A 10,301-nucleotide genomic window follows, 5' to 3' on the forward strand; every position below is an offset into this window, starting at 1 on the left:
TAAATGTCATGATAGTACCAGCCTCAACTACTTCCTCTTGCAGCTTTTTTCCATACACCACCACCCTTTGTGTAAAAAAGTTACCCCTCAGGTTCCTATTAAATCTTTCTCTCTTCACCTGAAACATATGTCCTCTGGTTCTTGATTCGCCGACTCTGTACAAGAGACTCTATACATTTACCCAGTCTATCCCTCTCATGATTTTGTACATCGCTATAAGATCACCCCTCATGCTCCAAGGAATAAAAACCTAACCTGCTCATCTTCTCACTATAGCTAGGGCTTGGTTAGTCCAGCAGCAGTAGGCTAACAAACCAACACCTATTTGTACTGTACCTGTGTTATACAATGCCACACCTCTTTCCCAAGTGCAGTTTCTGTGTTGTATTGTGACAGCCCCATGCCTCACTACTGCACCAATGTTGGTGAGAGACATGTGACACAGTACTGTACTTGCATAACAGTGACAGGCCCATGTCCTTGGTATAGTAATGGTGATAGACCAATGACACAGTACTACAGCAGTGTTGGTGACAGACCTGTGCCCCCAGCGCTGTACTGGTGTTATAGTGAGAGATGTGCCCCAGTGCTGTACCTGTCTTATAGTGACAGACAGATGTCCCCAGTACAGTGTTGCTACTGTAAAGTTGATCACCAAGTAGTCAAGATGTCCTAACTTAAATATAGCAAAGCCTCAAAGGTAACAGTACCTTTGTTGAATGCTAAAACTTGATGATGAAGAGCTTCAGACTCAAAGCCCAAACATTGTTTACATCCGTTAAGGGAAGGATATATTAATCCGAACCTTAATGGTGACCACGTTCAATAAAGTGAACACATCTGATTGTTGTAACTACAGAGGGGTCTGCCACTGGGAAAACACTGCCTGACTTCTCTTTACTTGCACAAAAACAGGCCGACCAGTGATCATCCTGGTCTCCCAGTTTTCAATTTTACCGAAGCCAATTAGCCTACAAACCTCTACGTCTTGGGAGGAAACTGGAGCACCCAGAAAAAACCAATGCAATCACAGTGAGAACGTATAAACTCCGTGCAGACAGCAGCCCGTAGCCAGGATGGACTTATAGCGTCTCAGGCGCTGTAAGGCAGCAACTCTACCGCTGCACCACTGTGCCGCTCTCAACACTCTTTGCGGCCTCTGGACTCCATCCATCCAGACAAAACAAGTCAACTTCCGGGCAGAGCACCAGGCTACAGAGGCGTGTCACATCTTTTCCAAAGAGAGTGTGAGAACATTCTTGAATCATGTTTTTTGATCCACCATGCAGTGATGGATTTTGGACTAAAGTGTGGTGCGTGACATGTCAAATGCATGGCCTGCCCACTGGGGCCAGCTGAGTGCATTTAAGGTCTGCATACTGTGGAGTTGCTCAAGGGAGGCACTGACTGTGGTCCTCTCTTTCTCCCTCTCTCTCTCCCTTCTCTCTCTCCCCTCTCTCTCTCCCTTCTTTCCCATCTTCTCTCTCCTCCTCCTCTCTCTCCACTCTTCTCTCGATTCTTCTCTCTCTCCCCCTTCTTCCTCCTCCCCACCCTCTCCTCTCTCTCTCCCCTTCTCTCCACCTTCTCTCTCTCCTCCGTCTCCACCCGCGGGAGCACCCCTCAGTCACTGACCACGGTTGGAGGGAGGGGGGAATCACGCTAGTGTGGGGGTTGAGTTACGATGGCGGTGCATCGTGGTCAGTGACTGTGGGACGCTCCTGCGGATGGAGACGGAGGAGAGAGAGAAGGCGGAGAGAAGGGGAGAGAGAGAAGGGAGAGAGAGAGGGGGATGGGGAGAGAAGGGGGAGAGAGAAGGGATGGAAGGAGAAGGGAGGGAGAGAGAGAGAAGGGACGGAGGGGGGGAGGAGGGGAAGAGAGAGGAGGAGATACAGAAGGGTGGAGAGAGAGGAGAAAGAGAAGAGGGGAGAGAGAGGAGGAGAGAGAAGGGAGAGAGAGAGGGGGAGAGAGAGAAGGGAGGGAGAGAGGGGGGGGGAGAGAGGATGGGAAGGGAGAGGCGGAGAGAGAGAAGAGGAGAGAGAGAGAAGAGGGGAGAGAGAGAAGAGGGGAGAGAGAAGGGGAGACGGGAGTGTGGGGTTCATTTTCCCACACAAGCCATAGGTGACTGGGCAATCTGAACCCAAGCACCAAGTTGAAAGCAGCCAAAGGTGTGCATCGCTCAGGACAGCCCCCATTCTCCCACGGCCAACCTCCGTGGGTTGCGGGTCGGATGGAGCGGAGGTTTGGGACAATGATCCTGCCTTCACAGTGATATGATGGACGCGGTGGTCTGGGCCAATCGCTGACAAGTCCCACCCCCCGGTAACGTCAAGTACGTTATTGCATTTTCTGTTGAGAGGCAGTCGGCCCTTTGGCCTGTAGGCGACACCACCTTTCGGGTAGTTTCGACTGTGCGGCCATTCGGTAAGTTTGCTTTTAGGCGACGCAGCTTTTCGGTTAGTCGGTGTTTCGTCTTCGGACTCTTTTTTTTGTCGTTTCGGCCTCGTTTCCATTCCGTCTTTGGCATCGACTTCTTTGTTTCGGCTTCTCGTTCGTCGGCGCCACGTCCGCACACGGTGTTAGTGATATCCCTCCAAAGATAGTTCTGATAAGTGCCGTGAGTATTCCAAGTCTCAGAACAGCAGGGATTGGATACACTACAGGCTTTGTTCAGGTGTGAGATCCTGAACTTTTCTTCAGATGCCTAAAGGATTTGATTGTACATTGAATGCAGTCGTGACTTTTATGAATGCCCACCTTTGCGATGAATAGAACCAGTAGAGGCTGTGATGCCTCAATGATCTGATAGCTCTTGTGGAATCAAGACTTATCAAACCATTGATTGTTGCTATTTGAGGCCTTCAGGAGGTGCCACGGCATGGGTTTTCTCCGAGATCTTCGGTTTCCACGCACACTCCAAAGTTGTCCAGGTTTGTAGGTTAATTAGCTTTGGTTTGTATACTTGGTAGAAGTGTAAATTGTCCCTAGTGTGTGTAGGATAGTGTTAATGTGCTGGGATCACTGGTTGGTGCAGAGTTGGTGGGCTGAATGGCCTATTTCCACGCTGTACCTCTAAACTAAAGCTGCTGCCTGACCCGCTGAGTTACTCCAGCGCTTTGTTTCTATGAACAAAATATAACGTGGAGAAGTGTAAAACACAGACACAAAATAAAGACGATGCTTGTCTTCAACCATTCAAATAAGAGTTTCACTTCAGTAGAGAACTAAACTATCTTGGGCATTTTTTGGCCATTTTAATGATGAAATTAATGAGGTATGTTGTTTTATTTGGTTGAATTATTTTTGCTATAAAAATGAGTCTTGTGTTTACCACTTGGACAGGTTTCTTTGATGCACCAAAACAGTACAGGTTGAAAGCTGTGGGTCTGTGTAAATCTTGCATCTGATTTGACAGGAGAGTCTCCGCTCCACTGGCTCCATGTGAAACTGGGAAGTTACATCTCCAACAGTTTGTGACCTGTGGTGGGTGAACAGACTGTCAGAATATGATTAATATTTTACACAGTTATCAGAAGCACTTGTATACCCAAGCATGTTAATGGAATTGCATTAATAAAAAAACAAAGAGGAGGCACTTTTTTGTTAGAACGTCAAGAACAATATCTTCCAGAAGAAAAAGTTACATTGATTAAAATAAGCACGATCTTCTATTGTCTTCTGTGACATTATTGGAGTGCCTTGCATTCTCCTTTCTCAGCTATCCATGAAGTTAGAAATAGTTACGTTTGTAACATGAAGTATTTGTTGTGTTATGTTTCATAAAAGCGATCGCCTATCACTTGAATGTAGACTAGGTTAGCATTAATAAGAAGAGAGCCTGGGGAAAACTAGTCAGAATGAAGGGAAATGATCAGCAGAAGCCAGTGAGGAATAGTTGAGTGGTATTGTGAGTAACTAGGAGTGTATTTGCGATGTTCTCTAAGGAAAAGCTAGGATTTGCATTCTTATTGGCAAAATCATATTTATTTTGCAGTGCAGGTAAAGAAATAATGAATGATAGCCCGTGGTACATTATTTTGTATCCTTGTTGCATGATGTGAAATGGTGATGAAGAAAATAGAGAAAAGACATCACCAGTGGTGAGAAACTGGGAGTGTGCCAGACTTCCCCACAAATATTCAAATTTACTGCTGTTCATAAAGTATAATATTATTCATTTTTTGTATTAAATCATGTTATTGTGACAGTTCCTTTAGTATTAAGTTTTTCACTCTACACCATTTGCATTGCAGAAGGAAGATGAAATTGTATTTATTGTTAAAGACTGCCATCTAGTGGCGCTCCATTTCAAGACTTCATATTTTGAATTCCTCCTTTGCATGATTTAATTACAGATGTTTGAGTATGCAGCGTGCAACTTTTGAAAGCAAATCATTGATCAGCTTTAATTACATTCCAGCTACATGTTGTTCTTAAGCAACTGACTCGGAAGAGATTTCTGCAGCATTATACCGAGATAATTATCTTTGGGCACAACAGTTGCTATTGTTTGAAGAAGTGTTTGCTAGTTTTGCCACTGCAAATGAATAATCATCTTGTATTAAATAATTTAATAACCCTACCTAGGTAGATATTGATATCTACAGCAGAACTATTGAATCATTCAAATTTGATTCTATTCATTCATTGTTTTGCTCATAGCAGTATCTGAAAAACAATTAGCATATTCATTGTGCAGTAATCTGCACAGTTCTGGAGAAGGGTCTCAACCCAAAATGTCACCCATTCCTTCTCTCCAGAGATGTTGCTTATCCCGCTGAGTTACTCCAGCATTTTGTGTCAACCTGCACAGTATATTGGTGTGTGCCCACTGATGCAAATGTCATGCAATACTATATTTTACAGAACCATGTACTATTCCCAATCTTAAATGAAAACTATCCAATGATTAAAAGAAATGTTAGATTTATTAATCAATATGCAATTTAAGTGCCATTAGAATATATCAATATTAAGAAAAGTGAATTAATTTCAGGGAAATACCTGAATGAAAATCATTGAGTGATCAATGCAACATATATTTTATGAATTTTTATGTCAACTGCCTATGCTGTGTACTGTCAGAGAATATAGCTTATCTGTTTAAAATATATTTGCCAAGATATAAAAGCTGCAGGAAGTAAATGCTGTTTTATGTTTTGTAAATCAGTGTCTATATCTATAATTTAATATTAATGCAACAATTGGTCAGGGCTTTTTATATTAATCTTAACTGAAGCAGCTTTCTACATGCACCATTTTAGGCACTCAGCCGAAGTGAAGAATTATTTTATTTCTCTGCAAAGCTCTCCCTGCAGTGGCGTGATATGTGAGATGCACATTGTGGTGCAGACCCCAACTTCCCCTAGGCAAAATGTGGATTTTAATATATGAGTATGTCCCCATTGTATAGTGGGAAAATAAAATAGACTTGTGATGTAGTGCATTTCTTTTCTTGACACGAACCTCTGTCCTGAAGGAGCTGTGGCAAGGGCAGTTACTGCAGTGGTTAGCCCGATCATCAGCTGTCAAAGACATGTCTGCTTTCTATGATGTGAATGCATTGATGTTTCTGACAAGACTCCTCCATCATCTGAGTGCCGGCAGGCTGCCCTGGCTAGGCATTCTGATCTGTTGACCCAATCCAACAGGAGTCCGGTAATAAACTGTAGCATCATGCCTGTTGTTGTATGAGGATATGCCGAGTGCATGTCATTTGCTGAGCGCAAAGTTCAGCTTGGCTGGTTGCTTGTGCCACTTTCAGTCAACTCTCTGACATTTCTTCTGATCGATCTGCGGTGGCAGGTAATTTCTGCAGCAATACACTATTTTGTGGCACTCTTTCTAGCCACAGAAACTTGGAATTCAAAGCACTCTGAACATTACATGAACTATACAAAAAATGCTAGCAGCTGGCATTTACTAACCTTGAAATCCTACAATAAGGGTGTAAATGGTTGAGGTTACTCTGTCGATTGAATCAAGAAAGGTTGAACAGAAATGGACTGGTAGGCAGCAGAACCTGTTTCAACAACTTTTCATTAATTAGAGGAAACTGAAATTAATTTGGCAAACATGTTGGTCAGCAAACATTTCAAGCAAAGGACACAACAGGTTAACCTGTGATCCAATTTTGCTCCACACTTTTGGTGGTCAGCTGAAAGCACCTCCTGGCTATGAGGTATGTGGACAAGAAAGTCAATTCTGATGTTGTCCATGCTGCAGTGACAGTGGTCTCCAGCTTTGTGGCATGCATGGAGAAAGAAGGTGATCAGAGATTTATTTATTCCTTTCATTGCCTATCCTCAATTCCCTTTGAAAAGGTTCTGTGGCCCAGTGGTCCAGCTGTTAAAGCCACTGCCTCTCAACGCCAGAGACCCGGGTTCAATCCTGATTGTGGGAGCAGCCTATCTGGAATTGTCACCTTCTCCCTGTGACCATGAGGGTTTCCTCCAGTTACTCTGGTTTCCTCCAACATCCCAAACGATGTGCGGGTTGGTGGTGAATTGGCCACTGTAAATCCTCCTCAGTATGTAGCTGTGTGTAGAATGGTGTAAATGATAGGTTCAATGGTTAAATGGTTCTTTATTGTCACTTGTTCCATTTAAGGTACAGTGAAATGTGATTTACCATACAGTCATACCAGAAAAAGCAACAAGACACACAACAGCATAAAAGTTAACATAAACATCCACCACAGCGCCTCCCCCACATTCCTCACTGTGATGGACGGCAATAAAGTCTTATCATCCTTCCTCCTTATTCTCCCGCGCAGGGCAGTCGAACCATCCGCAGTCGGGGCGATCGAAGCCCCCGCAGCCGGCGATCGAATCTCCCGCATCGGGGAGATCGGGGCGGTCGAAGCTCCTGCAGCTGGAACTCCCGAAGTCGGTCTCTAACCAATAGACCGCCAGCTCCATAATGTTAAGTCTGCAGGCTCCAGCGGTTGGAACTCCCAAAGTCAATCCCCAGCAAGAGGCCACCAGCTCCTCGATGTTAGGCTTTGTTGACCAATGGCGGGATGTTGATGGCAGAGAATTCATTGAAGGTAATTCCTTACTTACCTGGTAGGGGAGAGACCATGATTAAAAAGGTGGTTTTCCCAGGATGAGGCTATCCCATTGCACTGTAGGTGTGCTGACACCTGCGATGTCCCCAAATGTAGGATAGCTGATGGCAACATTTGTAGAAGTGGGGACATTGTGTTCCGTAAAAGCACCTTTAAACTGGTGGCACAATGGCAGATCGGTAGAGTTGCTGCCTTACAGCACCAGAGACCAGGGTTTGATCTTGACTATGGCTGCTGTCGGTGCAGAATTTGTATGTTCTCCCCATGACCTGTGTGAGTTTTCTCCGGGTGCTCCGGTTTCCTCCCACATTCCAAAGACATACAGGTTTGTAGTTTAAAAGGCTTTGGTAAAATTGTAAATTGTGCCTAGTATGTTGGATTGTGCTAGTGTACAGGGTGATTGTTGATCGATGTAGACACAGTAGGCCAAAGGGCTTATTTTCGCGCTGTTTCATTAAAGTAAAGTCTAACGTCACAATGTTGTCTATGGCTTTCATTCACATGATAAGTGTCACATGTTCATATGTCCTGTGACCAAGAAGGCCCAACTGGTGACAATTTTGGATGTGTTGAGAGTTCAGGTTCTGTGATCCAGAAAAAGACATAACCAGGCTGATCTGATGCTTTTGCCCACACTGAATATGCCAGTTACCAAGCAAGGACCAAAACAGGAATTCCTGGTTTACAGAAAACTTCCCATTTAATTCCAGCTCCACTCTGGATGCTGACTCTAACTTAGACCATTGATTCCACGCTGGCTTTGCTAAAACCCATGGGTCCCGCCCTATCTCCTCACGAGTTAATGAACCCAATCCTAGCTCTGCATAGGTCCACCTCTGCCTTCACTCCAAACCCAAGGTCCACATCTTGTACCAAAGCAGACTCCAGACCTGCTTTAAACCTGGGCTCTACTCCTGTTTAATTCCCAACCTGGGCCCTAATCCAGTCTCCCCCCATGGACCCTGGGTATTTCCCTGGCCCCACTCCAGATCCAAGCTCTACCGATGACTCATGTACAGACCCCAATCCTGGTATTGAGCCTATATCAGACATTGTCTACACCATTCTTCGCCCTAAATATTTGCTCCCTGTACCATTTGCACATTGTGGCTGCACCATTTTGCAAGATGCCAAAGTTTGTTAAGCAGAATTTTATAAGCACAAAATCTCTACTACCAAGAGGTACAAGGCTGGAGGTGCACCACTATCTGCAGGTTCACCTCCTCATCACTCACTATCCCAACTTGACAATAGTGTGGCTTTTCAGTTCCTGGGAATTCCCGTCCTGGCAATGCAGATGGAGTGCAACAAATCAGGAAAGGAGATCATGAGAACCTTCTCAGAGGTTATAGGATAAAAGTGTCTGGATGAATTAAAATGTGGACAGGAGACACAAAGAACTGCAGATGCTGGAATCTTAGAAAAAGCAAAGTGCTGAAGTGACTCAACAGATCAGCAGTATCTGTTCCTCACAGATGCTGTCTGACCTGCTGAGTCACTACAGCACTTTTTGTGTTTTGGATGAAAATGTACTCTGACCTCTTCTGACTCCAGGTTTCTTCGGGAATTGGCCTCTGCTCTCTGGACCTGACATCTGCCTCACAGCCAGTCCTATTTTGGGTTGTCACAGAGAGGAGGCAGCTCCTTGCTGTGTTTATGAGGCAAAAATCAAACACAAGCTCTCTGTGATTATGGAGATGAGGCCCAAGGACCAATTTGATTAGATCATTGGGTGCCCGTGATGCAGCTCTGATATCAGTCCTGCATCACTTATCACTTTCAAAATACCCTACACTAATTTCCAGACCAGTCTTTCTCGCTGGACTGCCACAACAAAATGATGCTGCATTTCTCTTTCGATTTGCACATAGAGTGGCTTGAAGAAGATATTGTGGCAATTTATTCCAATTTATTTGTAACAAATGCTAAAGCCGCCCGTAAATGGTTAGCCACATGTTGTGGCGCATCACGATCTGCTGCATGAACAGAGTCTTGCAAAGACTGTCATCCAAAATGATTGCAGTGCCCGTAAACTGCAAGGATAATGTTATTGCTATCTAATTCAAGTTGGCCTGCAAGTGCAGAACAAGAAGAACTTTCCAGCAATGACAACAAAAGCAATAACTGGCATTAAAAAAAAGCAATGCTTGACAGGCTGTATCTCATTATAGTGATAGTCGGGCAATTATAGTTGTTGTCTAATACATGTTATTGAACATTACGCAGGGGAATACTATCCAGAGACACGTTTGACAAATAAGTAGATCTCAGGGGGAAGTTGGCTGCATCAGATTTATTTCATTAAAGTCAGTTTTCAATGTTCCGTTCCTACAATTCCACAAACAAATTTTCATCTTTGTCCAAATAGAAATGCACGTCAAATATAAGTTTTGGGGCACATACCAAAATACTAGGATGGATTGAATATTTACTCACCTCTCTTCACTCTCTTTTGTGTCGATGACATAAAACTACAGTGGAGCACAATTCAGTTCACATTGGCACATATGCATATCTCGCCAAGATAGCAGACAGAACCAGAGCCTTTACTGCTTAGTTTTGGTACTCCTAATGATGTCTGATGTGCCACAGTTTTGATAGCAGGGCATCCCAGCAGATTCATGAGTGCTCTGCTACCACATGATCTTTCTCTCAGTGCCAGAGACCTGAGTTTGATCCTGACCTCAGGAGCTGTCTGCACGGAGTTTGCATGTTCTACCTGTGACCACATGTATTTATTTTGGGTGCCATGGTTTCCTCCTCTATCCCACAGACATGTGGGTTTGTAGGCATTAGGGGCCTGTGTAAATTGCCCCTAATGTGTGGGCAGGTGGATGCGAAAGTGGAGAAATATACGACTAGTGTAAACGGGTGATCGATGGTCAGTGTGGACTTGATGGGCCAAAGGGCATGGTTCTATTTGGGTCGCTAAGCTAAACTAAACTAAACAGAACTGAACTAAACTAAACTAAACTCATCTCAACTAAACTAAACTGAACTAAACTAAACTCAACTAAACTAAACTAAACTAAACTAAACTAAACTAAACTAAACTAAACTAAACTCATCTCAACTAAACTAAACTCAACTAAACTCAACTAAACAAAACTAAACTAATATAAACCAAACTAAACTAAACTAAACTCTCCTAAAACATACAGCTAATACGCAGAAACTCTCTGTAGTGGCCTATGCCTCAGCTCCTCACTGTCTGAGCTTGCTTTGACATCAAAAT

General features: G+C 43.9%; 1 non-coding gene across 1 annotated transcript; it reads left to right on the forward strand.

Moving 5' to 3' along the window:
• Positions 1-7,053: 7,053 nt before the first annotated feature.
• Positions 7,054-7,209, forward strand: LOC116972681. The gene has a single exon (XR_004411871.1). It is a non-coding gene; the product is annotated as a U1 spliceosomal RNA (small nuclear RNA).
• The last annotated feature ends 3,092 nt before the right edge of the window (positions 7,210-10,301 follow it).

The sequence above is a fragment of the Amblyraja radiata genome, chromosome 4, assembly GCF_010909765.2.
Source record: "Amblyraja radiata isolate CabotCenter1 chromosome 4, sAmbRad1.1.pri, whole genome shotgun sequence".
In the NCBI taxonomy this organism is placed as follows: domain Eukaryota; kingdom Metazoa; phylum Chordata; class Chondrichthyes; order Rajiformes; family Rajidae; genus Amblyraja; species Amblyraja radiata.